Source organism: Strix aluco, chromosome 8 (assembly GCF_031877795.1).
Source record: "Strix aluco isolate bStrAlu1 chromosome 8, bStrAlu1.hap1, whole genome shotgun sequence".
In the NCBI taxonomy this organism is placed as follows: Eukaryota; Metazoa; Chordata; class Aves; order Strigiformes; family Strigidae; genus Strix; species Strix aluco.
In genome coordinates this window covers 31598247-31625384 of record NC_133938.1, presented here as the reverse complement: position 1 = coordinate 31625384, position 27138 = coordinate 31598247, and the positions used below count along the sequence as shown (strand labels likewise).

The following is a 27138-nucleotide window of genomic DNA, read 5'->3' as shown; positions in this document are numbered from 1 at the left end:
ATCCTCCCCGGCTGGCAAAACTTGCCTGCTTGGATGCTGCAAAAGCTGTGGTAACCCAAACTCATCCATCCTGCTTCTGTCACCCCCCTGATTCCTCCCTCTCCTCCGTCCTCTGGTTGGACAGATAAAGAGATAAGCGAGAGGAAAATAACACCAGGAGAGATAAAGAGATAGGCGAGAGGAAAATAAAACGGGGGTAGATAAACCATGCTTGCTATTTATATTCCCTGTCTAATCTATCAATCCATCAGGGCGGCTATTGTGGTTATAGCATCCCTCAATCTGTCACCTGGACTTCTCTTCTCCATACATCTGTCTTCCTTTGCCCACGTCTCCTCCCTTGTCTCCCAGTCCTAAAGGGAAAATAAAAAAAAAAAAAATCAGGCAATTAAACACACCAGGAGGAAACGAGAAGTCAAAGCCATCATCTCAGCTCCCCAGGGGAAACCGGCAGACATCTGCCTGGGGATGAGTACAGGCAGGAGGGCCAGCAGTGCTGCCTGCTCCTGAGCAGGAAGGGCTGCTGGGAGGCTTCCCAGCTAGAAAGACCATTTTGGCTTCTGCTACACATCTTTCTGGGCCGTCACATCGGCCATGAGTCAGGCTAATGTTCCTCGGCTCCATTCTCTGTCTCCTCCGGACAGAGCATTTCCTACCATGCTTTTTAGCACCCTTAACCAGTCACACACCCTAAAGCCACCTGAACATGAATGCAAGAGCCGTCGGGATATCTGTCAGCATCTTGAGGAGCCTCTGGCCAAGACATGCTAGAGCAGCTTCTACCTAGCGGAGGACTGACCCCAGGCTTCTCCACCTTGGTGCTGGCTCCAGAGGCAGGCAGGTGATGCCCTGAGAGTTACAGACCCATGTACAGGGATGGAGGCAGATGAAAGCTATTTACTTTCAATGTGATGCAAAAAAAAAAAAAAAAAGGCAAAAAGGGACAGGCAGCTGAAGGGATGTGCCATCAACTGCATCCTCAGCGGTTGCCCCCCAGGCTGGCAGGCAGAATGATGCTTCAGCCCCACCTCCCCACAGCCTCCCAGCAAGATATCATCATGTATTACCCAAAAGCACCCCAAGTCTTGGCCCAAACAGCTGATTCCCAGCAGGAATGAGGCCATGTGTGGCTTTCCCAGCCCAGCACGGCACCTCCTCAGCTGAACACCCCATCAGGCACTGCAGGGCCAGCGGACGAGAAGCAACAGTGATGCTGAACACATCCCTGGCCACTGACGCCATGGGGCTGCACCACCTCTTTCACCAAGTGGAGGAAAAGATGGGGGTGGGTTCCTGAATTTTGATGATAAATTGCTGTATTTTGGGAGAGAACAACTTCTACCTTTTTGGGGGGTAAGTGGGTGAGCTAAAGGAAGAGCAGCATTCCCCTCCCAGGAGGGGACTGCCAGGCTGCACATTAATCTTGGGTGGAAGCAGCCAGGTCCTCCCAGCCCTGTCCAGCAATTAAGGTGCTCAGTGGAGGTGATTAAGAAGAAGAGGTTAATAACTGGAGGTCAGCTTTTGATTACCTTGCAGCACCTTCCCCTGCAAAGAACAACGCCAGCACCAGTGGGGCTGGCTGGAGAGCTGCTGCTGTGCAGCACTGGCAGGATCTGGCCTCTGGATGCAAAAAGCTGGTGTCAAACCCATTAGGTTTTAAAAACTGCTATGTTTGGCATTCTTACCTGGGCTCTGGTTTGCAAGGCCCTGCATTTATACAATATTCTCTGCAGCAAGAAAGCCAGAAAGCTACCTCTAATAACAAGCTGAGCTCCTCACTTGCTTGATTGCGGACACTCCAGTTCCCTCTGGACACATTTATTTAGCAGCTCTGCTAGGGAAAAGGAGGCCAGGGAAAGGCCAAGCTGTTTTGCCCCCAGCCCCAGCAGCAGGACAGGATTATCCGCAGTGCTCTCCCCCAGCATCCCTGCTCACAGCTCCCAGGTGTGGGCCAGTCCCATCTCCATCTCCCGGCCCTAAGACAGCCAGTGATGGGCTGTGATCAGCTACACCTGAGCTCAATAGCTAGCAGCTCCAGCTATCTAACCTACACTGTTTTTCCCCTCCCGTGTTTCCACCCCTTTTCCACAGCACCAGCTGAGCCTCCAGTCCTGCACGGAGAAGAGCATGACATGCACTGGGGGTAGATACTCTTTTTCTTTACATGCAAACAGCACACAGGTGCAGATTTCACTTGAAATTCACCCTGTGGTCTCTGCCCTCTTGGTTCAGACTGCAGGACAGGCAAGAAGTAGAAATCAGACGTTTCGCTTGGTGGGAGGCTTCACGCTGAGCATTTCGCTCAGGGCTCCTCCAGCTTCGTTAGATGCACAGAACCACCAGACAGCTGCCAACAGAGCTGTTTTGCTGTTTGACAGCATTTCTGGGGGAAGCAGACGATGGCAAGCTGCCTGCGGACCTCTCTGCCCTGGCACGGGGCTGCTCCGGCTTCTTCCTTACAGCACAGTTTCACTGCAGGTACCAGAGATGCTCCTGGGCACGCGTGGGATTGCCATTTGCTCTCCCAACTAATCAAGCAAACTCTGGGATGTGATTCCTGGGAAACCAGGATCCCCAGGTCGGGTAGGGCCGTGGTCTGGAGCTGCTCTGTCAATGTAAGCCCACGGAAACTTGTCATTATCCTCTTCCCACTCCAGGCTTGGGGTGGGTGGGGGGTTTGCCACCTAGCCCCCTTGCTTCCCCCCTGCCTCTCCAAAGCCCACTGACATCTGTGTAGCAAAGAGGCAAGCTGAAACCTCACCGACTCTTTTTTAGCCTCACTTTCCCTTCCCCCCCTTCTCCTGACAAGCTCAGAATTGCAGTCAAGGTGGCAAATTAGCGCCAGAGCCTCGTTAATTGGCAGGCAGGAGCCTTCTCCCGCTGTTTGGGTTGTCATCAGCTGCTTCAGCACATTTTCAGTTTCTCTCTGTTTCAGTCTATTTTCTCCCTTCACCAACGGTAGGCTGGGTTTTTCCTCTCTGCTCCATCTCTCTGCTGTCTCTTTCAAAGCCACTGAGGGCTCTCATCCTCCCACACCGTGCTCCCTGGTGTTCCCTCTCCAGAGAGGATTTACAGGGCCTGTGGTAAATGGCCACTTCTCAGGGAGCATGGGGGGGGACAATTAACAGGCTCTTGAAATGATGATGACCTTGGCTTCTTCCTCCCTGCTCAGCCTCCTGCTGCAGCCTCTGAAGAAGGCAGGGGAGGCTGCAAGAGGCAGGCAGTGGGACGTTGCTGCCAGCCCAGGCATGTGGGAGAGGTCCCAGCCACTCTCCTGTGCCTCCCCCCAGGAGCTTAGTGAGGTTCTGGGATGACTTAAACTGGTGGGGACCTCAGGAGGCTCCAGTCCCAGTTCCTCAGCTCCCTTCTTCCCTCCCCACCGATTGCTCCTTAAGCAAAGATAACCTTAAGAAAAGCATAACCTCACCCACCCAACCTCACCGCCTGCACCAGCCCTTGACCTCGAGTTCTCTCCAGCTGCTCCCAGCTCTCAAGGAGAATCTGAAGACCTCTTTAGACACCATCAAATAACATATCTTCACAGCATCCCATTCTGCAAGTGGAGAAACCCGCAGGGGACCAGGCACACTGACAACATATTGCTTTCTCCTCCCCACACTCAGGGCTGGGAGCCGCTGCTGCCAGCAGCAGCACCCCATCCATTAAATACAGGTGCCCTGCCCCAGGGTGCCACCACAGCCAGTGTAAATCAGCAGTGCCGGGGCCAGGGGCATCGCTGATTCACAGCCAGGAGCCCGGCTGGAGGACTTACCTCATCGGGCCGGAGCCAGCCCAGCTGCCCCTGGGACAGTGTTCTCAGGGGACCTCTTGGCTCTGCTCCTGGACTGGGGCTTGAGATGGTTGGTGAATTTTGGAGGGATCTCTCTGGAGGGCAAAGTTCTGTGAAAAAAAAACACAGACAAAGCTGCGAGACAGACCTTTTGCTCCTGCTACACGTGCCGGGAGCGGAGCCCGACTGGATAGAAAAAAGAAAGGAGAGAGATCAGTCAAATTATTTTTAAAAGCGCTCTCCCAGCCTACAGGCAGCCTCTTCTCCATGTGAGGATACACAAACCCTCCCAGCCAATCTGCCTCAAAATCAGCGGTGGTTACTGCCTTCCAGCTTTTCCTCTAATATGATTCCCTGCGATGGTTCCTTGCCCTATCCTTGCCCCCAGCATTATCGATTTGCGCTGGGAGACGGGAATTGAAGGAGAAAAGGGTCTCAGGGATCTATTTCTCCACCTGTAGCTCATTTCATTGCTGGAAGAACCACCAAGGATTTATCTCCTACGTTGTTTTCCCAAACTAGTTTCTATGGTTGTTTCACCGACACAACAGTAAAAAAATAAAACCACCCGAAATAGTGTCCAGGAAAGAGAAATTCTATAAATCCCGGGAGGCTGCTAGGAGAAGAGCGATGTTCAGATTGTGCCCGCTCCATCCAAGCCATCTCCTCATCGGCCATAAATCAGGGAGCTCCCCCGAAGCCCATGAAACTCAGTTAAAAAGAGATTTCCTTCTCTCCTGAGCCTCGGCAGTGGTGTTGGGAGCAGTGCTCTCAGAAAGGCTCCTGGGGGAACAGAATCAGTGATTACCCAAATTAGTTTCTAATAGCTTTTATCTCCTAATTTCTACTTTGTCAAGTACTAAAATCCATTAATAATCAAGAGACCATGTGGAAAAACATTTAACATCCCAGCTGCCAAGAGCTCCCACCCTGTCACACTCCAGCAAAGTTAAAGGAGACAGGGGAAAAAAAAAAAAAGAATTATTATTATTTTTTAATCTTAAACTCAGCTCTCCACCTAAACCATCACCTGTGATTGCGGATTAGCAGGATGATGGGACAAATCCATGCATGAAGCTGTAGATGCTGCACTTTCCACCTTGCTCCTCTCCAGCCTTTGCTGGATAAAGGTTCCCCACGCAGCCCCGTCCCCATGTCGGCTCTTTTCTAGAAGGGACCAAAGACTGGTGACCAAGGCTTGTGGCACCCTCAGTCCTGCCTGTGCCTGGTGCCTCCTGTCCAAATGAAGGCAGGATGCTGCCCCCCATGAGATGGGCACAAGCAACAGGTCTTCTATGGGCTGAGGTTGGGTTGGACTATTTCCACCCCAGGGCTGGTCCCTTCCACTCTCCAATAGCTCTGCCAAAATACTGCAGCCCTTCACACCCACCTGCTTCAGCCTCTTAGCTTTATTTATTCCTCATCTTGGTCTTGCAGAGCAGGCCTTGGCCCTCTGGCCATGCCAGGCCATGGCTCTCCCTGCTCAGGTGGGAAATCCACCCACACATTGCTTCGATTTGCATCAGCTGCCGCCCCACGCTGCAACATCACTCCCCTCTTAATCAACTGTTTGAACAGTTTAATAGGCTTCTAATAAAATATTGCATTTCTAAAGCCCCCCATGATAGAATAAATCCCCCCAGCATCCCTGGCAGCAGCCAGAGGGATCCACACAACTGCTGTATGGCATCACCTGTGGCTTTCCCTCCGTGCCTGGGCTGCTTCCCCAGCAGCAGCCTCCTGGAGAGAGGAGGGAAATAAAACCCGCATCCAAACCCAGAGGTTGTTGCCTGAGCAACGGCGGAGGTGGGCACAGGGATCCATGTGGTGCAGCCAGAGGTGAGCTTCAGACAGGATTGCCGGAGGGTTCAGGGCACCCTCTGGGGAAAAAGGGAGAGCGAGGAAGGAATCGGGATGTTGCAGCTTAAATTGATGGCTGTGGTACTCTCTGGGAGCTGGGGGGAGGACGGGGGAGGCAGGGGCAGGTGGAGTCAGTGGCTGCAGCATCCTGCATCCCAGCTGGGCTGCTGTGGGGGTGGTGTTGGGTGGGCACATTCCCAGTATCAGGGTGGATGGGGGACAACTTTGTTGAAAGAGCGCAGGAGTGTTGAACAAGAATTCAACGTGCCCTGGCCTCACCGCCCTTTTCTCCCTTCCTCTCTTGCCGAGAGGATGGTGACCTGAAGAAGGGGACTGAGATTTTTTTCTTTGCAGTTTAACCATTGCCCAGAGGCAGGATCGAGAGCTAATGATCCAGCATAGCAAACGCAGTATCCCCACAGAACCAGTAAGTCCACATCCCCACATGACTGGGAGTCCGTCAGTCTGTCCAAGGCTAGCTGGTCACATGCAAAGCCTGTCCTGGGCTCAGACCGGCTCTGGTTAAGCTGTTGGCCTTGCAGAGATGAGCAAGTTGCTGTGCAATGGCACCGTACTGTGGTGACCACCTTGGGGCCGGAATGTTGCTAGGCAGGATCTGGTCTTCATTACGACACCAGTCCCTTAGTGACCATGCTGGTAGCAGCTTGGGACATCACCACCACCATGCACTTTTTATTCCACCCCTTCTCCTGTTCTCAGCGAGGCCCAAAGTCTGGTTATGGGTTTATTTGCATTTTGCTGTTGGCTCAAACATCGCTAAAAAGCCGCTGTGATGTTGGCTCAGAAGCCGCGGGCTTCAGACGCTCGCAAGCCATAAATTGACAGCCGCGCTGTGCGCAAATCCGTACACGGGGTTAATGGACACGGCTCCTGCCGGAGGCTGGGCACCATGGCAATCCCTGCTCCGGGGGGTGTGACAGGCGGGTGTCCCTAGGGATGCTCAGCATCCTCCCGGAGCAAACCCCAGCACCAGGGGCACAGGCTTTCTGCAGCCACTTACAAAGCAGCTGGTGCCCAATGAGTGACAGGGGCTGCTACCGCGTCCACGTCACCTCCTAATCGCAGGGAGATGGGATGCTGGGATGGGATCCAGTGCTGCGGATGCTTTCCAGGGGTTTGCTCCTAACCAAGAGAGATGTAGTTGCTGGGGGGGGGTAAGTAAGGTCACAAACCCAAATATATCCAGACACATACACTACATAAAACTACAGTCTGTTTCCTGTCTAATTGGTAATAAATGTAAATGTTTAGTTATGCCTGGCTTGGGAGCTATGAAAAACACATCTGGCTGGCTGGTTTTTCTGCCTGCCATCTGTAGCCAAAACGAAAGGCGAGAGTGAGTGCGTGTGTGCGCACCTGAGGAAGGCGACAGTGGGAGAGGAGGGAGTGGGAGCAGGAATGGAGGAGGAGGACTGTGGAGCGGGGAAGGTTGGTGCTGGAGGGCGATTTCTGGTCAGAGCTTTCCCCTGCCTATGGGGACCTCCAGGTTGTGCATCTCTGCTCGGTCCTTTGCTCCACTCCCAGGTAACACAACCTGCAGAGGATGGGCCTGTGGCCCACTGGACTGCTGGCGCAGTATTCCTGCATGCACTGGTGGGGGAAATAATGCCAGCAAGCCACTGGAGGTCTCCTCCTGGCTATTAATTACCATTAACAGCTCTGATCTGATCAAACCTAGAGCAGTGTCTATGCATCCCTCCATCCAACACAAAGAGCTTGAGGCTGAAACGGTCAGGCCACAGCTGCCAAGGAGGGGATGCGGTTTCCCCCTCTGCTCCTGTTCCAGAGCTGTCCTCAGGTTCATAACACCTGACCTACAGCACCATCCCCACCAGTTAAAGACTGGGAGGAAACCACTGACCCAAGGAAGCAAATACAGCCCCTTCTCAGCTCAGAAAACTTTCTCGGTCCCAGGGGCCCAGTGCTGGGGAAGGTGGGAGAGCCAAAAAAACTAACGCACAGAGAAAATCAGGTTTGCAACAGAATTAAACGTAGGGGGGAGGCATGGGTTCCCCCTCCCCACCGTACCTCCCAAGCGATGGTTTCCTGACCTCATCCAGCAGCAGCTCCAGCCCCACGGCAATGCCACCATCACCATCCCTGCTGGACCCACAACCGGCCCAGCCCAGCTGGGACCCTGGGAACCCAGCAGCCTTCCTCCTCCTCCTCTGCCCACCTGCTTCACTCTTATTCTGACAGCACCGCCTCTTACTTTGAAGCAGGTTTTTCTTGGAGAATGAGCTTCATTTTCTAGACCGTCCCCAAAGAGCCTGTGAGTACTCGCTCTCGTCTCGTCCCTCCCCCTGCCTTGATCAAGGCTGAAGGCTGAAATCCAAGTGCATTGATCAAAGCGGCTTCTTTGCGTGAGATTTACTGGTGAGGAAAAGCAACAGTTGTTGAGGAGCTGGTCCAAGGGGCCGGCGGTTCCTTGCCGGGAACAAGATGGTAGCTGTGGGTAGGAGGTGTGAAGGACTTCATGGCGCCCAGGGCAGCAAAGCAAAGGGATTCTCACCAACTGGTGAGGTTGTAGGCTGTCACAGGCGAGAGGGATGCTGCCTGCTCCTGAAATGCTTGGGATTGAGCAGCAGCCGGGTGTCCTACTTCTGAGCTCTCCTAGGGAAAGATGCAGCTTTACATACAACTGGGACAGAGATCAATGATGCATGGGCACGGTGTTCTGTGTCCAAGGTCTTTTGCTTTGAGACAAAAGCCTCCCATTCCTAGAGGGCAGCTTTAAACCAGCCCAGGCTCCACAAAACCCCCTGAAGAGCTGCAGGCTGGCAAACCCAGACAGCAGCCCCCTGGCTCGGTTCTGAGCGGTGGGGCTGGGTGCCAGCTACTCATGCCAAGGTGAAAGCAGAGAGATCAGGCAGCCAGATGGCATCCTCCCACAGAAATAACCACCAGGACTCAAACCAGCTCATCTGTAATTGAGGGCTAAAGCTGGGCCCAATGCGACCCTGAGGGGGGACATGGTGCTGCCCAGGCAGGGAGTGGGCAGCAGGAGAAGGGGTAAAGCCATCTGCAGGGATAGGCAGTCAGGGAGCCGGTGCCACCACTGGTGTTTCTCAAGAGCATTCAGAGTCTGGCTCCATGTTTAAGTGTAAGCCATGCCCTCACAGCCAGCTTGTGATTGCCCAGCACACGCTGCCCGAGAAAGGGAGCGATAAAAAGGGGTGAAGGTGGGGAAGGGGCAGTGGCAGGAGGAGAAAGCTTTTACTTGGGTGGCAGACAAAGGATAGGTCTGGTTAAGACAATCAGACAGCCCAACAGCAAGAGGCAGCCCCTCTAGACAGGCTGAGAACTGGTAAGCCCCAGGCAGCTCCTGCATCCATTTTGTGACAGAGGTGATGAACCCCCCCACCCCATGCCACGTGCTGTCTCTGCCCTGAGATGGGCACAGGCAAAGCCAGCTCGCTGCTGCCTGCACTGTGATGTGCTTCATGCCCAAGTCTCTGCTGCCCTCCCTGTGCTACCTGCCTGCTCCTTGCCTGTGCCAGCAGCACAGCTCCCCAGGCACCCTGGGCAAGCTCACAGGCCCTGCAGGGTCCTTTAAGCCAAGCTTAAAGGGTAACTCAGCCAAGCCCAGTTGCAGCCCCCCAGCAGGACATACAGCTGTTGAAATACTGGGGCAGGCCCCCTCAGTGGTCACACCAGCCCCCAGTTACTGGGGACGCTCACCTTGATCACTGCTCCCAAACTGGCAGAGATCAGGCCTGGGGCCACGCTACCTTATTTCCAGGTGGAGTTAATCCCTGCTAAGATCCAGCTCTCAGAGCTGGTGAATTCAGATCTCCAAGGTTGGTCCATCATCTGGTGCAACTCCCCAGCTACCTCCAGGAGATTTATACCAGCCACGAGGTCCATCCATCCTATGGAAAGGGTCAGATGTGGTCGGTGTGGGAGGAAAGGCCAGCAGTGACATTTGCACGCTGTTCCTGGCAGCCTTCAAGCAGCCGCAGCAGCTGCCTTTGAGCGCTTTTCATCTAATTCAATGAAAATGAGATGTTCAAGTGAATGAAGATAATTTAATAATGAATAGCTCCAACTTATCGGAGAAGCTCTCCATCCCTGCCTGACAGTCACTGCCTCTAAGTGCAGTTTAATAAGGGAATCACCATCACTCAGCCCTGTGGTAGGAAATCAACACTTTGCTGCCCAGGGAAAAGGCTCTGCACCTTCCTAAAAGCTGAACCTATTTCTCAAGGAGCCTAAACTCTATTGGTCCTTAAAAGGGAAAAGAAAAAAAGAGCAGGGGAAAAAACCAAACCAGCAAAGCAGCCCATCTTCAGAAGCAAAATGTAATTAAAAATAAAAGCCAGCTTGAAGAAGGCTGTAAGTCATCACAAGCAGCAGCTAAAGCTGCAAGCGAAAGCGATGCTGGCTGAGCCTGGGAGTGGGAACACAGGGGGGTCCCAAGACTGCAGTAAGCCAGGAGGACATCTCAGCAAGACATTTCAATGCATCAAGGTGCTGCTTTCTACCAGCCAGGGCTGGGACGGCTCCACTGCATGCCATCGTCCCTGGCTGGGGGACGCGCTGCCTGGGGACAGAGCCTGGGGCATCATCGCTCAGCCACCTGCAGCCCTGCCACCCTGGTCAGCCCAGTCTTCAACACGGCAGACAAGCGCTGCCGAGCTGTTTGCACCCGAAGTCACTCTGTCTGTACGGTGAGAACGGAAAATGCCCACAGAACATGCTTGGCGGGGACTGACTGAGCTGGGAAGTGCCACTGCAATGCTAACTGGGGACTAGGCACGGGTCCTGACAGCTGGGCAGGCAGCATTCGGCCCCTGTCCTGCTGCCCACAGCGCCAGCAGCAGGCAGCCATCGTCCATGCTGTGGAAATACCACCAGCAAGTTATTTCTTCAAGGCATGAATCTGCATCTCACCAAGTATTGATCTAGTCAGCAAAGGACTGCATCCTGCCTGGCACTGCCTGCTCCCATGCAGGCAGAGGGAGGTGGTGATGCGGGGGATGCCGGGCCCCGCGGATTCCTGCTGACACCTGCCAGCGCCGGGTGCTTAATTATTAATTGCATTTCCAGTAGCAATTGTTGCTTGTGCCGATGGAGTTGGACTAGACATCACAAGCAATTAGCAGAACCCTCCACTGGTGTTCGGTTGGTACCTACTTAACGCTCTGCTCACGTCCTCCCCAGGTTGCTGCAGAGGGAAGGAGGATCCCATTTACATCTCCTCTGCTTGTAGCCTGCTGCTCATGGGGAATCCTGTATGTCCAGCCTCTGCGTGGCAGCCACCGGCCACGGGCCAGCCCTGCCACGGTGCTGGCACTGTCCCTCCTGCAGCCATGTGGCAGATGTGGAGCAGAACGCGTCAGGGGGCATCAGCTGCTGTGCATCCACGTGCCACCGATGGCCAGCCCTTGGAGGCACCGGGGTCTCAGCCAGGTCTCCGGGGCAAGCGAAGCCCAGAGCAGGAGTGGTGGGAGCTGTGGTGGAGGAGGCAGCCCCAAGCCTGGCCCTGAGCAGAGCTCTCTCAGGGCCAAGCATCTACTCTGCCACAGCTCAGGTGTTCGACCAAATTAATTTTTATCATAACCAAAGTGACTGGTCAGTGGAATCCAAACGGGCTTTTCCTAGTCATTGAGACCGTTTCATAGCGAGAGCAATTTTGGGAGCTTATTTTCCACTTCATTGAGTGCCATGTTACTGCAAATGAATGTATTCCTTGGTTGGTGTGATGGAAAATACAGCTGTAAATGCTTTCTGCTTCATTTGGGTAAAGACCTCCAGATAGGACTAAATATAAAGAGAATTTAAATGCTCTACTTCATTAAAAAAGTTGTTTCCCATTCTCTTTCTTCCTGAAAATACAGGGCTGGTAGCGGAGAGAGCAAAAGAAGGATTTAAATTTACATCAGTGCCATGCTAACCCGGCTGATCACTCCCCACCCATGACTGATGGGAGATGTCTGCCAGCAGCTTGCTCTCTGGAGGTTCAGAGAGGTGGGAAGCTGAAGGTAGAGGACGGGATGCCCAACACCAGAGCTGGGGACCATGGCATGTCCATCTGTTTACCTCTGCGTCAGCGTCCATAATCACCATCAGATGGTGGTCCAGCCTTGGAGGCAGCAGGACACGTTAGCAAAGGCATGAAGCCCAAAACCTGAATTCTTTTGGCTGAGCTGGAGCCCACCTAGATGTTCCCAGAGGCAAGTGCCACCATTTCCACCTGGCCTTGATGATGGGGTTAGAGATCCTTATCTGCTGCACAGCCACCAGCACTGGAGAGGTTTGAGGACCTGGAAGGTGGTGTGACTGTCCTCTAAATGATCTCAGCAGCCATCCAGCCGGCTGCAGCCATCCAACCGGCTGCATCCAGGAATCAATTACTAGCTCATTTTCTTCTGCCACGGGCTAGAGAGACTCATACCAGCTAACGGGCATGCAGCATTTCACACTGACTTCTGGAATTAAGTGCTACCTCATTCCACAGCTGTAAGGAACTCTCCTGGCTTGTTGTCACTCCTGGTTTACCTTCTCCAGGAGGTCAATAAACCCCCCGGCCAGTGTCTTATTTCCTGACCTAGTTCCCAGCAAGGAGATGACGAACCTTATTGCCCTCATAGTGGTTGGGATCCTGTCCACACTCTGACATCAGCTCCAAGACAGCACAAGCCTTGGTGGAGTACTGCTCCTATCAAGCTCATCATGGCTTCTGGGAGAAGACTAAAATCCCATCTGTGAAAGGAGGGGTACAGCCAGGTTGGGTTACCATGTCCTCCTGGGGCTCCTTCTTAACATTCAAGAGTCCCAACCTCCTCTGCGTAGCACCACGTTGCTACCACACAGGTTCCTCCCCTACACACGTATTCAAGAGAGGTGGGACCCCTCTCCAAGCTACCCAGCAGCCTAGCAGGCTCCCTGGTATCTCACTGAGGCCAAAGCAGAAGGAGGATGCCTCTTGCTCTGGCTGGGGCTGGCAACCAAAGTCACTCAGAGCAATCCCATTTCATGCAAAATCTGAACTGATTTCTTTGCTAGAAGGGCCACTGCAGTCCAGGGAGACACCTCAACAAGTCTTCAGAATCTTTAGCCTTAAAAATCCCATTGGACCAGGATGTCAGGTTGTGCTCTGCTCTTACTCGATACCAACAAAATGGGGGGAAGCTTTCATCTTTGCTAAATCCAATTATAACCCAGGAAGCAAAACGTTCAAGGCTCACGGGGCTTACAGATAAACAGATCATCTGAGTAGGGTTGGGGCAGAGTGGGGTAGGATGAGTGATAGGCACTGGGTGGGCATCTGACTGAAGGATAGAGTTCATTAAATAACCACCTATTGCAATTTTGCTAAATTTTAAATTGCAACTTCCTCCCCCACCCCCTCCACCGCCACCCAGATTTAAGTGGAATTGATAGGACTGAGTTCCATATAACATATAAGCTTCATAGAAATATCTGAAGTTAATTCAGCCTTCCATTTGAGTGGAGGAGCCAGGAGCAATGTGACATCCATGGCTCTGTCCCTTACCTCCAGCCCAGAGGTTTGGCCAATGAGCTGCTTTTCACAGACCAGGCAAACCAGAGGGACCCAAATCCAACAATACCATGGATATAAAGAATGAGCCACAGCAGTCTCATTTCAAAGAGTTCCCTTCCCTTTCTCCTCCTCTGAGCGTGAAGTTTCCATCACTCTGTCTGCCAGCAGATCTCAGGGCACTTTATGATATTAAACAGCACCATCTCTGTCTCCAAGGCACTGGGACATCCCAGATGTGTGAGGGCAGGACAGGGAACCTCCCACACATCATCCAACCCCAGAGAGAGGCACTAGTTCCCATGCGGCCAGCGGGGTCCTCCACCAGAGAGCAGGTGCCAGAGCGGTGTCCCAGGTCCCACCTCCACTCAGCCCTATGCCCTCTCCCCTTTTTACAGACCATCCTAGTGGAGAAGCTGGAGGAGCTCTGGGGTGGCCTGGGAACAGTGCTGTGACCAGGACTAGCACAATGGCAAAGAGTGGTGACAAAACCTCCCCGAGGAGCCAGCACAGGTCTCCCAAAACCCAGCATGTTACCCAGCTGAGGTCACACCACCCACTGTACCACAACCCTTCCATTGCATGTACTATCACTTAAGTAGCTGGCAGCAGGTGTGAACAATTATCACCCAAAGTCTAGGTCAAGGACAACGTGATATAATTATTACCTTAATGGTATTTCAAGACTATCACCACCAGCTGGAAGTAAAACTTCTGTTGGGTGAGTTTAATAAGCATATCATCTAATATAATAATCGCATGGAAGGGCAGGGTGGCTTTAGGAAGGATTACAGTAGCTTTGCAGCTTTGTGTGGCTTTACATAGGATATTTCACATGCAACAGATAAAGCAAGATGAGCCTGTGATATCTGAAAACCCAGATAGCAGCAGCAGCCTGAAATGTACCTCCCATCTTTTGTTAAGTAGGAGATTACAAGCCTACCTCGCACACAGAGACCGGGTGGCACTGGATCGATGCTCAGGTTGTCTCCGTGATGGCCTCCACGATGGTGGCAATCAGCAGGGTCCCCACCATCGTGGTCACTGCCAGCTACTAGCTGGCCATTTCCCAGGTGGCCAGCTGAGACCTGACGAAGGCATCACACCAGTGCATCATTCTCCACCAGTCCACAGTCAGCTCCAGACCTGCCTGGGTAAAGCCCCATGGGGAGCAGATCCAACCTCCTTGCCACACTCTACGGAAGCAGGAAAGAAGCGGGTCCCAGAGTGACCTGGAATTGGTTTAACTGGGCTCAGGGGACCCCAGCTCTATGTGCATTAGCTCTGCGCAGCATGGTGAGTCCATATTCCCCCTCCTGATGCCTTCCCCAGCCCAGGAGCCTTCTCAGGCTCTGACCAAATGGCTTGCACCCCCGGAAGCAACCAGGCACCTCAAGGCTTGTGCTCCCCTCCAGCGTGAATTACTGCCAAGGGAGCTGCAGGTAAGGAGTCACTGGGGATTTTCAGTTAGCCCTGCTGGTTAATGCACCCACGGGGATGTAAATCAAAGCAAAGGGAAGGCGGGTGATTGCACAACAGCTCAAGGGATACACTGCACATGCCTAACCCCTGAAACTCCCTGCCAAGGCACCAGGAATGTTAAGTGAGTTGTTTTTTCATGTTTAGAGACCTTCCTAAGCCTAACAGCTATCCAAAATTATTCTTTAAGGAGGACTAAAAAACAGACAAGAGCTTTGCAAAAGAAAGAGGTATGTCAAATCCCAGTACTGTTATCCAGTGCAGAAGGTGCCCATCTAGGCAACCGAGAACCCAGACCACCCTCCGCTCCGGCCAGCCAGACCTTAGGTAATGTCCTATATAAAGCACTTGCATCTGCACACTGCCCCGGTGAGCAGCTCAGAAATACTGCCTCACTGCCTAATATATGCATTGGGTTTTGATCAGCTTTTGAACCATCAGGTCGCCTTTTCGTTAATTAATGCATTGCTAAAATTATGTTTGGGGGCTACTAAGGTTTATTGGGTAGAAAATTATTTCAAATACAGAGAGCAGGCAGTAAAGATTGGAAATATGTTTTCAAGTATAAAGCTAATTGCTTCAGGGAATCCCTCTGGGATCCATTTGGAGCCCTTGCTTTTTTATTTCCTTCCTCCGTTAATGACCCAGCCAAGGTTTGTAAAACAGCAAATGCACAACTGCGTGCTGATGGCGTGACACTCTGCACGCTGGCAGCTGGCACGGGGTGGGACCCGCTATGTCCCCACGGTGGTGGCGGTGGCCAGAGCAGTCCCTAGCCATGTGCCCTGTCACAGCAGACCGGGGCAGCCTGGCAATGGTGGGGACCGTGTTGGGTCCAGCTCTGGTCTCAGCCGTGCGGCTGCTCACCATCCTTCTGCTCGCTGTAGGAGTCCACTGAGCCAGAGGAGCAGCCCATCCCACCCCCACCCTCCTGCTCACATGGGTGTTTCTGGAGAGGAACACCAAGAGAGGCTTCTGCCACTCCCAGGAGAGCCTCGTGCAGGTCCCACAGTCACACCAGTGTTGGCAGCTGGGCTTGGGGCTCCATGGGTCCAGAAGCAAGACTGCATAGATGCAACCTTGAAAGTGAGACTGGCCTAAAGCCAGTCCTGTGACCAAAGGACTTTGCTTTTACATCCTGGTGATCCCAATGTATTCATTTGTCTGAGAAAAGATGTCCTGCCTCAGGGTAACATCCTACAGGTCTCCAGTCACCCCAGTAGGAAGGAATAAGTCCTCATGTCCAGGAACATTTCTCACAGGCAGGGCCACTTAGTTTAAGGAACAAAAATAAAAAGACAGTAACTTCCCAGCCCAGGCTCGGCTGCGATCAAATCAGGAATTGCCGAGAGGTGCTACCTTGCAGAGCATCTCATTAAGATGCTGCAAAGACAGGGGTCAAGAGCAAGGTTCTCCCTGACTCTTGACATCGACAGCAAAGCCCCTGCTGACCTGCTCTGGGCAGGGATGCCACACACTGCCGCCCGGGCAGGCATTGGTGCACGCTTAAGTGCTTTTCTGGACCACAGCCCAAGTGAACTGAGGTGTTTTGAGTGGCACAGATGGGATTTTTCTTCTTTCTTTTTGTTTTTTTTGCCCTGACGATGCCCTCTGTGATGTAAATAACTGCACACCGGTGACCTGGACAGGTGACTGACCTGGACAAACATAGAACAGTTTTCTTCATAAAAACCATCCTTGCTCCCCACTCAATTTGGTGGTGGGGGGGGACACATTAAGCTGTCTTATTTGCTATGTCCAGCCACTGCTTTGCTGTATTGTATTTTGCTTCCTAGAGGAAGCATCTCCCCCTACAACCGCCCCTCCTTCCAGCCCCTTTGAGGCACACAAGGTTTCAACACATGCCAAGCATCAGGATCCTGCTCTCGGTCTCGGCTCCAAGGGTCTGGATGTCAGCAGGACTGCCAAGGAACGCAGAGGTCTGCTTGTCCATCAGCCAGGGACATCTACAAACCAAGCCTGTCACAACCACACGCCAGGCAGGGCAGACTGGAGTCACTCGGAAGTTGGGGTTTGCTGATGCTCCCCTTTTTCCCAGCAAAACAGTTGCCCTGGGAGCGTGACGACAGCCAGCAGCGCTGCGAAGGAGATGCTCCATCTCCCACCGAGTTGGCCAACACAGAGAAAGGAAAAGTGTGCCATGCTGTCTGAAACCACCCACCACCCTCTAGAATTTCTCCTTCCAGAAAATACCAGCAAAAAAAAAATTCACAGCCAAAACCAGCCCCATTTTTTTTAAAGCAGCATATGCAGTGGAAAGGGGCTACCTTGTCCAGCGACCGTGGCCAGGATGGAGCTCTGGCCATCTCCAGTCATTCCTGACTCAATCCCTGCTATAACTGGAAGACAAACCCAAATAATTTCATCACCACTGGATTTTTTTCCACCTCCTACTCCCATGGCTGCCTCTCCTGCTTGGACCACAGGCTTTTTGAAGTAGGACCTGGCTCTCCCTAAGAGGATCGCCTAGTGCTGGCATGGCCAGCCTCAATTCAGCTGCAGGGACATTGCTGTCATTAGTAGCCACGTGAGGGACCATGTACACTTGAAAGCAAAGCCTGGTTTCCAGACTCCTTCATCTGATGCAGACCGTGTTAGGCAGAGCTGTGCCCAGCAGGTATCACCTCCTAAGCTCAGCACCGTGCAATTAGTGCAGGGTTATAAAGTTTTCCTTTAACCATGCCCTGAACGTGGAGCTGGTGGTTATGGGCTCCCAGAGACCGTAGTTCAAACAGCTTCATCTCTCCACCTTGGCAGCAGGCAGGCACGTCTGCTCCCTGTGCAGTTACAGAAACAACGCTCTTTGAAATGCAGATCCTGCCCCGCTTTGTTCCCCGCATCTTTGTAGGTGCTGGATTTGTAACGCCCTCGCATCTTGATCACTGGCCTTACACCAAGGCCCGCTGTACTGTCCATGTACACCGAGCTCTCGTTAGTGTTCGGGACCGCGCAAACCCCGGGAGCCTTTTACCTCCCTCAGCTTCTCTTGACTGATGCTCGGGCAGGGAGACATGGCGGTGCAGAGCCCAGGGTCAGCAACAGCCGGCCAGATCACAGGATGCTTTTCAAGATCAAGTCCTTGGTTCAGAAAGCTGCTCGGAGGAACAGTAATTCACATGTCTGTCCTGGTGCCAGCAAGGGGGAGATCACGAATGACAGCAAATTACTGCTCGTGCAACAGCAGCTGGAGACACCAGTCCCCCTGTGGGCACAGGCAAGCCCTGCGCAACGGGGAGCCGCATCCAGAGAGCTTCAGATGGAGATGGATTTGGGATCCCCATGATGCTGAGGCTCATCTCCCCCCAACGCAGGTGTCTGCCCCAGCCTGTCTCCCCTGTCCTCCACCAACAAGCTCAAGCTGCCAAGGAGAACGTGGCTCGCAGTCTGCTGGCAGACACCCCATCCTTTTCAATTATGTGCGGTCCAATTCCCATCACAAGGAGGCGAGCCAGGAGGAAATGCCACCAAAGTCAGCGGAGTCGTGCTGCATAGTCTGGAGCGAGCGGGAGGAGATGCTAAGCCTGGCCTACACACATCATCTGGGCTTCTTACGCCTGCTCCGTGCTGGCTCAGTCCTCATTTAAATTTATGGCATCCGTTCCCAAACTGGCAGGACGTGTTTACAATTAATGAGAGACGTGGGGAGATGTGTCCTTTTTTCTTTAAAGCCGAACATCAGGCACTGTACCAGCCTCTGCTCCTCACAATGGAAAGTGTGCTCTGAGACCCTGTGCCCAGCTGCCAGCCTGAAGTCAAATGACACAGCCTTGACCCCAGCAAACACCATGCATTAAAACACACAGCTCTAGTTTAAACCTTTCCCAGGCTAGAGTCTTAATGATTCACGGGCTTTGAGCCCACAGTCCGGCTTAGCCCACTCACTGGGGATGCACCGCAGAAGTGGGCACCAGCACTGATATCCTCTGGGGTGCAGCCAACACACCCCAGAACTTTGGCAGCCACCAGCCAAGGGAATGGATGCTATGGGGCTGTTCCTGCTGGCCCAGCTCCCAGATTAGGGGAGTGACCCCCCCATTTTACTGCCTGCCCTCTCCCCAGGCTTAGACAGCTCAGAAGGGCAGCTTCTGTTAGACCAAAGGGGCTGGAGACATGGACATGCCCCAGGCTGTAGGACCAGCCCAAGGAAAGTCCCAAAACCACCACTATAACGTGGCAGGGGAAGCAAATGAGGAGGATTAGCAACTCCGTGAATTTCCTAGGGCCTTATAACAGCAGAGGAATTATTTCAGAAAATTGTAAGATCTGAGGAAGCCTCCAGGCACCAGAAGGAAGCCAAATAAAGCCCTGTGCATCCTGTTGGCTGACCAGGGAAAATTGCTCCATGTCCCCAGATGTATTTTCAGCTGTAGCTACTCCCCACCACCTCAGAGGATCGCCACCAGACCCAGGAGCCAAATTAGGCATCAATGGAGATTAGGATTCCTCCCTGGACCCCACAGAGGACATCAGACACCCTGAGGCGTGGGATTAATATAAGCTAAAAACAGCACGAACAAAGATCAATCCAGTCTCACTTCAACACATCAGATACCCAAGGACTCTCCCCTCTGGAAAGGCTCTGAATGAATAATCCTTCCCATGAATATTGAGAGCTATCTTGAAGCAGTGGCTGTCCCTTCCCACCCACTATCCCTTTTGAAGGCCACTCCAGAATGATCTCTTTCAAGCCTCAGAAATTGCTTCTAAAATCCCATCTAAATTTATTTATCACCATCTTACCACACAGGGATTCATCTTTCTTGGCCAGAGTCCTTACAAACGCCACCGCATTAACAACTGGATGTCTTTTAAACCCTACCAGGGGTTAAATCTAATCCCACTTACTATAGAAAGTCTGGGATGCAGCCAAAGTATCTGCCCTGTCCTGAGGCAGGGACCATTGGTAGGACCCCCAGCCCTCTCCTTCCTCCATCCTCTTGGGAGGAGCAGGGAGAGAGAGTGACTGAACTTCTTAAAGCCTGGTCCAATGCCCCAAAAGATGTATTTATAGACTCTGTGGCTGGAAAGCCATAAATTTTTATTTCACCTCCGCAAAGGCTATTTTGGGCTTGTCTGCCATGGAGACCAGGCCAGCAGCGAGCAGAACCTGGCCCTTCCCTTGCACGGCGGTTGATACCAAGCAAGGAGAAATGTAACCATCCAGACATCTGGGGTGGGAGGAGGTCCCTGCTATCTGCAGGACAACGTGGCAGCCCTTCCAGCCTCTACTGCAGGGGCTAAGGCCGTTCTTCAAACTCCCTGCCGCCTTCCAAGTGATTTCTACTTCACATTTCACACCAGAAAGGACCATTATGCTTCCGAGACCTTTTGGAAACTTAAATAAAGAGTCAGAGACTATCAAGAAATTTGCAGCCACGAGAGCCAGCGGTGGAGGGAAATGCTATCCATCTCCAGGAGTAGATGTTGAGGGGCTGAAAACCCAGTGTCAAGCCTCTGGGACCTCCTGGAGATATGCCGAGTGCCAGGGCTGGCTGGGGATCTGGCCTCCAGAAGAACGCCGTAGACAAACAGCACACCTGGACCATCTTTTATAAGGCCATGGGAATTCAGAGGGTCCTTCCACCCCAGTAAAAGTTTGGGATTTAGATGCTCAGTGATATGGCTGGAACAATTTCCTTGATCTTTTATTACCCTGGTAAATAATTTATTGGGACAGCCATTTTAAAAAATCCCATAAAAGACCTATAAAACATATTTATCACACAAAAAATCCCCGCTCCTTGGCTCCAACCAACAAGCTGAAAACTTGTTTGTATACTTCACTGCACATAAACTAACCAATGCCTTGTGACAGCTTTAAGCTTTTTAACAGCTCTCTCCCTGCTGCTTTTTATTTCCATTTTTCTCTTCTGTGACTTCAGAAGGGGAAAAAAAAAGAACAACTCACCACAACAGGAGAGGTTTTTGCTTTTGGACAGATACTGACAATTGGGAACTGCCCCCCAGTTTTCCTGACACCTGGTATCTTTAGCAAATGATGCTTCTTTTGGCTGAAAAACACAACTCAAAGCTGTGGTTATTCATTGCATGTCAGGACACTGAGGTTGGCAGCTGTACACAAAGGGATGGACGGTGTGTCTGACCGAGGTGCTTGTGGTACAAGCATCAAGCCATCCCTTTGTGCCTCAGTTTCCCTCCTGAGATCAGAGGCATCCATAAGGCACTTCTGTTTTCTTCTGCTGGCAGAGGGCAGGGTCCTTTTTTTGTCCAAAACTTGAATAAATGGAGAATCCAAAGAGAGGGCTGAGGAACGCATTTTCCCACCCAAAACATGCACGAGCCACATGCAGCAAAGCTTTTTGTCACTCCCTTGGACACCAGAGGATCCAGTCAGATGAAGCCTGGCCAGCAGGACAAGACCTCAGCCTGCTGCCAAAGTACAAAACCGGAACCCAAACCACATTTATTGCTGCAAGCGGGATGTCTGGTGCCAGGCAGTCGCACAGCCTCCAAAAGCAGAGCAACCCACATCCCCCTGCACTGTGCCTGCAAACCCAAGACCTCATCAGGGACAGCTCTGCCCAGGAAAATGCCAACAAACACAGATGACCTGCCATGGGGCAACCAACCTTTACACCTGGGGATGGGCTGAGGTGTGCTCCTCCTCTTCCCAGGAGCACGGGGAGATGTGGGAGCAGCAGCGAGGCCGGATAGAGCCTGGAGCGCCTCTGCCGTGATGCAGGGCTGATCTTCCAGCCATGCAGAGAAGCACTCTGAGGGAGAGCCCAGTCCTCCCACGCTGGGCCAGTGGACCTGGCCATCAGAGGGCTGCCAAAGCCCACAGACACCCAGGCAAGCACAAAGCCTGATCCAGATGGCATCTATCAGAGGGAGCCAGAAGCTGTCTGGGTCAGAGCACTCCCTGTGCATGATTTGGCTCTTCCCCATCCCCAGACATCTCCAAAAATGCTTATTTTGGTCCTGGTTCCAACACAGGAACAATGTAATCCAGTAAAATGCCTTTTCAGGACACGGTCAACACTCCCACTGCGCTCCCTGCTTCACTCAGCTTCCCCTCTGCCTTCCCAAAGCCCACACCAGGCACTTGAGCTACAGCTGCTTTCACACCCATGTGAGCCAAAAGGCTTTTGTCCACACTGGCTGGTTCTCCATAACGGCTGCTCTCTGCCTCCACCACTTGCTCTACAGAGATCAGAAGTTCAGAGCAAACTCGAGCAGTCAGCACAGCCATATGATGAAGAACAAGCTATGAAAAGAAGGTCAGTGGTCAAAGTAAGCTGAGGCTGGGGTCTCTGCACACTGGGCATCTCTTCCACCCAGCTTCAGTGCCACCCTGGCTATGGGTACACTTACAGGGCACGTGAGAGCTCACCTGAAGTAGTCCAGCTCCATTGTAAGCCAGTCTCCCAAGCAGGTTAAGCCCAGCAGAGCATCAGGTCTTCTGTGCTCCTGGAGGCCGGGATGGAGAGGGTGGATGCAGGGGGAAGGGAGAGCCTTTTTCTACCAGATCCCCAGTGTTGTCACTTTTCTCTTTCACTTCACCCCCTTCTCTTTCAGCTGCTCCCTTGTTATGTTTTCCTACTGTCTCCCCCACAAGTCCTGCGAGCACTTCCCCCTGATGCCAGCAAGACCACGGAGGGACCCAGCTGGACTGGAGAGCCCCCATTGCCCACCACCCCATGCAGCTCAGCACAGGTCCCAGCAGGGATGCATCACCCACAGCAGGGCCATCAGGCTTCCTTCCTTCCTCCTCAGGGAAGCTTCACCATTACCCTCAACAGAAGGAAGCAAAACGGACAACGTGACCTGCAATGTGGATTAGATGGCTCTGAGTTTTCCTGGGGTGGAGATAGAGCCTGGTGCTGCAGACCTGAACAGATCCTTTTGGCCAGGGAACAGACTGTGGCCAGCCCAGGAGAGGCTGGGACTCCAGGCTCAACTTTGGGGCCTCTCCCACCTCCACCGAGTCCCTCAGCTCCTTTGGTTGCCGCTTCCAAACTGAGGAGCACTTCAGCAGTTAACTCCGTTTGCAGATTTAAAAGTCAAACCCTGCCACAGGAAATTAAAAGATAATGCAAGGAATTATTTAAAAAATTAATCTTTATTACTCTCCACTCCCAAGCTGCTAATAAAAAAATGTGTTCCTTATGCAGTCTCTATAAAAACAGGTTATAAAGCAGGGGAAGAGAGGAAAGCAGAGACTTTAAAAAAACATCTTTCCTACCTTCACCCTGCCTGCCTGCCATAGCCATTCATCTGTACCTACGTGTCAGCTCCCAGCAGTTTCCAACCCAGTCAGCCCCTTTTACCCTGCTAGGTAATTATTCCCCTTTTCAATCTAGTCCCCCTTGTCTTCCCTGTTTTACATCTCCAGGAGATCAGCAACCCCAGTCCAGAGAGCAGCCTAGAAGGTGGTTTAATTGCACACCTTCCTTGCTCCAGGTATCTCTGAGCACTGTATAAACCAGGATGAGTTATAGCTCATTACAGAAAGGGCAGGCATCTGGGAAGTAAACAAAGCAGCTATTACAGAAGCCAGCAACAGCTCCACAACACTGGGGCAGGGTTGATACATGCAGGAAATCATGCCTGAAAGAGAGGTCAAGGATCCTTGGCAGCTCTCAGAAGCCAGTGTAAGAGGCTGAGAGGCAGGTGGCAATTACATAGGTTTATTCAGAAGATGCTTCTGTCCAGGGCTGTGCTCAAGAAAGCATGGTCCTTGGTTCTAGCTGGTGCTTGAGCCCCTGGAGCCAGAATTGGGACTGTGAACCACTTTTGTGTCACGACAGCTGGCATCAGTTAGCCAGGTTTTGGTCGGTCCAAGAGCCACCACAATTGAGCAACACCCAATCTAGCACATGAGAAAGAGGAAGAAGCAAGAGCCAGCAAACCCATCAACTGTGTCCATGCTCCAGTAGAAGAAACAGCCATGAGCACAGATCCATGTCCCACCAGCCTTCTGGCCAGCTTAGGAGTGTGTCTGGCCTGGGCCTGCTCAGGAGGACAGCCACCACCAGTGCTCCTGCCAAAGAGGTGCCCCTAGGTCTGGTGGAAACGTGGCCAGGCCTGAAAGGAGCGGGGAACTTCACAAAGGGAGAAACCAAGAGACCAAGAGCTGCTGCATTGCACCACCAGTCCAGCATGAAAGATGCCTCCCTTAGCTGCTCCACACCCAGAGCTGGGGCTGGGGTGAAGGCGCCAGCCCAGGCATCAGCCATCCCCAGGACATGCCCCGATGGCCACTACTGCAGGAGCAATGTCAGGGTTGCTGTAAATTCCAACTCCCAATCCCCAGATGAGCACTACAGGCACTGAAACCAGCCCCATCCCTCCTCCAGGCAGCACGCAGGGGTTTTATCCCAGGACAGGCAGCCCTACACCTTCTCCTTACTGGGGACAAAAAGACTATTTGGCCTTTGCTGACTCCAGGAAGGGGAGACGCAGTCTGGAAATGAAGCACTAGCGAGGAACAGGTGCTGGGGGTGGAGGAGGGAGAAAGGCAGAAACGCAAGCAGGCTCAAACGCAATGAAGAAGAAACCCCCTGGGAGAGAACGTGCCTGCGGGCACTGCTGGCTGGGCCACTTGTGGTCCCCAGTCGGGGGCAGAAGCGGAGGGGGGACGCCACAGCACGGCAAGGCAGGAGGTGGCTTTCTGCAGGGAGGTTGACTATGATTGATGGCGCTGCGCTGTGTTCTTACTGATGTAGAAAATTAGAGAGAGATCGCTTCAGATATCGGCCCATCCGAGACACTTGTTGTGTCCATCTCCTGTACACAGGCGCCTCTCCCGGGAGCTGTCCCTCCGGCTTGTAGGCTCATTATTCAGAGTGCTGAACTGGGAAAAGCAACGCTATTTTATTTTATGTTTTTTTTCCCCCCAACTACTTGATTGTGTTATTCTTGGGAATACACAAAGTGCTGATTTCCTCGCTCAGCTACTTGAGGGAAAGTTCGTTTGATTCTCCTCAGCTAGGAAAAAGTAGCCCTTCACTTTTTTCTTTCTCTCCTCGCCCAAGGCGGAGAAGAAGCTCTTAGAAAATATAGGAGACATTTTTTCAGATGGAAATAGCTCCCTAAAAAATAACGAGTCATGCTCCATGCCAGGGCGGATCCTATAGTTGATAACCACAGTGAGCAATGCTGCTCATCTAACATAGCCTTGTGCTAGTGTCCTCCTGGCAGGATGGTCCCCTTCCAGCTTCCCATCCCTTTGCCATTTAACCAGCTGCTGGTTTTCCTTCCCTTTATCATGGCTGCTTTTGTCCCTCCATTGCCTCTCTGCTAGATGCCAAAACAGTTTAAAAATGGTCTTTAGGTGGTTTTAAAAAAATCCATATGAAATAAGGAAGCCAATGGTCTAGATCAGCACAGGCTGCTGGGTCTTCAGGAGATGTGTCACACCACAGACCAAGAGACTACTGGGCCCTTGCCTTAAACCAATGCTGTCCCTCAGTGGTAGGCAACCAGTTTCTTCCCAGTCAGGCACGGCATCTGAGTTCACCTCCCTTTGGTCCCAAGGTTTCCAAGCAGGTCTAGAAGTTGTAGAACCACCTCTCTGACTATGGCCAACATAATCCCAAACAGGCTCTACACTCCTACTACAACCACTCACCACTCTTTAAACTCCCCAGGAGCTCCCAGGCAGCTACACCACCCTGGGGAGCAGCACAGGCTGGTAAGCATGGCTAGAGGAGACCGACCAAGAGGCTGGATGTGGGAACTCCCACCTCTGGAAAAGGCAGGGAAATGGTTCAGTTTCCTTCACAACTCCAAACTCAGCCACTGGTTTCTCCTGTCAGCTTTTCAGCTTGGGGCAACTGAGCTTGTTCCCATGGCAAAAGGGCAAGTTTCTTTTTTTTTGCTCTTGGGTATCTCAAGAACAGCTTCAAAATTTCCCTGCTTTGAACCCAACATGGATGTCCAGGCTCCTGAACTGGGGAGCTCCTCACAAAAAGACAGTAGCTAAACCCAACCCTGCTTGGCTCCTTTGTTAAAAGGACAACCATGCCACCAGCCGCAGCCCTGCCAGCGCTCTGAGCAACCCCTGTGTCACAACGCACTGAAGGCTGGCTGGCAGCAAGCAGGAAACATGAAATTCAAGCCAAAGCCTGAAGCACTTGAGAAATCCCTACAGGAAGACGACTTGGAACAAAGCGTCCCTCTTCTTCCCTCCCACGTCCACCAGAGACTGACCCCAGTGCCTACTACCAGTTTTCCCCGTAGTGGTTAATCATCTGCCCTCTGGAATTTCCTTCTCGGGGTACAGAACAGTCCTCACACATCCCCCCCTTCTCCATCTGCTAATGGCTTTCCTCCACCCAGGCTGAGCCTCCTCCAGCCTGAGTTCACACTAGGAAATTAGCATTAAAATGATAGCTTGCTATTAGTGGTGCCTCGGCTCCCTATCACGCTCCAGGAACAGCAAATGACAGGCTGTGATTTCCCTGCCGTGATGCAGGGGAGAGGGAGCAACGTCAGCCAGAAGCGCCGAAGTCACCCAAGGAAAGTTTTCAGCTCGTCTCTCCCACCCCGGCAGCCCTTCCCTTTGCCATCCCCGTCGTGCTCATCCACCACAGAGGCAATCCTACAAACAGATGGCACCTGGGCAGGAAAGCAGACAAATTGGCTCCCACCTGCAGGAGCACTAAGAGCTTTCAAAGTAGACGAGTGCTCACTCGCCAAGAGCCCCGCGGTGTGGAGACGCCAGAGGAATCTGCCATCGCTCACCCTCCTCCCTCCTCACTGCTCAATGGCTCCTGGTGCATCCTTGCCTGGTTGCAAGCATGCAGCTGGCTCCTCCTGGGAGCTAGTGGCAGGAGGGAACGGTTGCTGCGTCCTGAATCAGGCGCCTGGAAGAGGTAATTCAGGCTGAGCATCAATGGAGCGATGCTTTTTTTGCGTCAGCACAACGTTTTAGTTTGGAGGGCTCGCAGCTAGCCTGAAGCAAGAGGGTTTTCTTGGGCCCCCGCTGAACATCCATCTGCTTGTCAAAAAACCAGTTCAGCTCAAGCTGCCTGCTCTCTCCTCCTGCCAAAGTGGGGGTCTGCCCTCCCAGAAACTTCTCTTCCTTTTGACCAGAGAGGTGTGGCAAGACCACAGAGATACTCATTTCTTTTTCTGCCTGCCTGCTCCTCTGAGCCCACCTGCCTGAAAGCTTCTCGGTACATCAAGGCCAGGGGTGCAGCTCGTGTGCCAGACTGCAGGAAACCGAGAGGCAGGAGGAAGTGAGCAGGTCTGTGGGTGTCAAGGCAGGTTGTCATCTCCCTTTGGGTACCTGGGTGACCCTGCAGAGTTACGGCATCTGAGAGTCTCCCAGCTGGTGCATTTCTCCTTGCAGAACCCCGAGGCTCTGGTCACCTACAGCAGGGAAAGGGGATGCAGCAAGGCTGAGATGTGTAGGAGGGCTTAGGTGCTTTCAGCACTTTGTACATGGAGTCCTGCACAACACTGCTGAAAACTTCCATTCAAAATTACATCTTTA

The 27138-nt window shown here is 52.6% G+C and overlaps 1 protein-coding gene across 17 annotated transcripts in view; it reads right to left on the bottom strand.

The window, feature by feature from the left end:
* Positions 1 to 22743: 22743 nt before the first annotated feature.
* Positions 22744 to 27138, bottom strand: part of LOC141926717 (uncharacterized) — a 100041-nt gene continuing 95646 nt past the window's right edge. For all 17 annotated transcript variants that reach the window (XM_074833014.1, XM_074833015.1, XM_074833026.1 and 14 more), the window contains one exon: positions 22744 to 27014. The gene's annotated coding sequence lies outside the window, so the exon portion shown is untranslated. The remainder of the gene's footprint in view (positions 27015 to 27138) is intronic.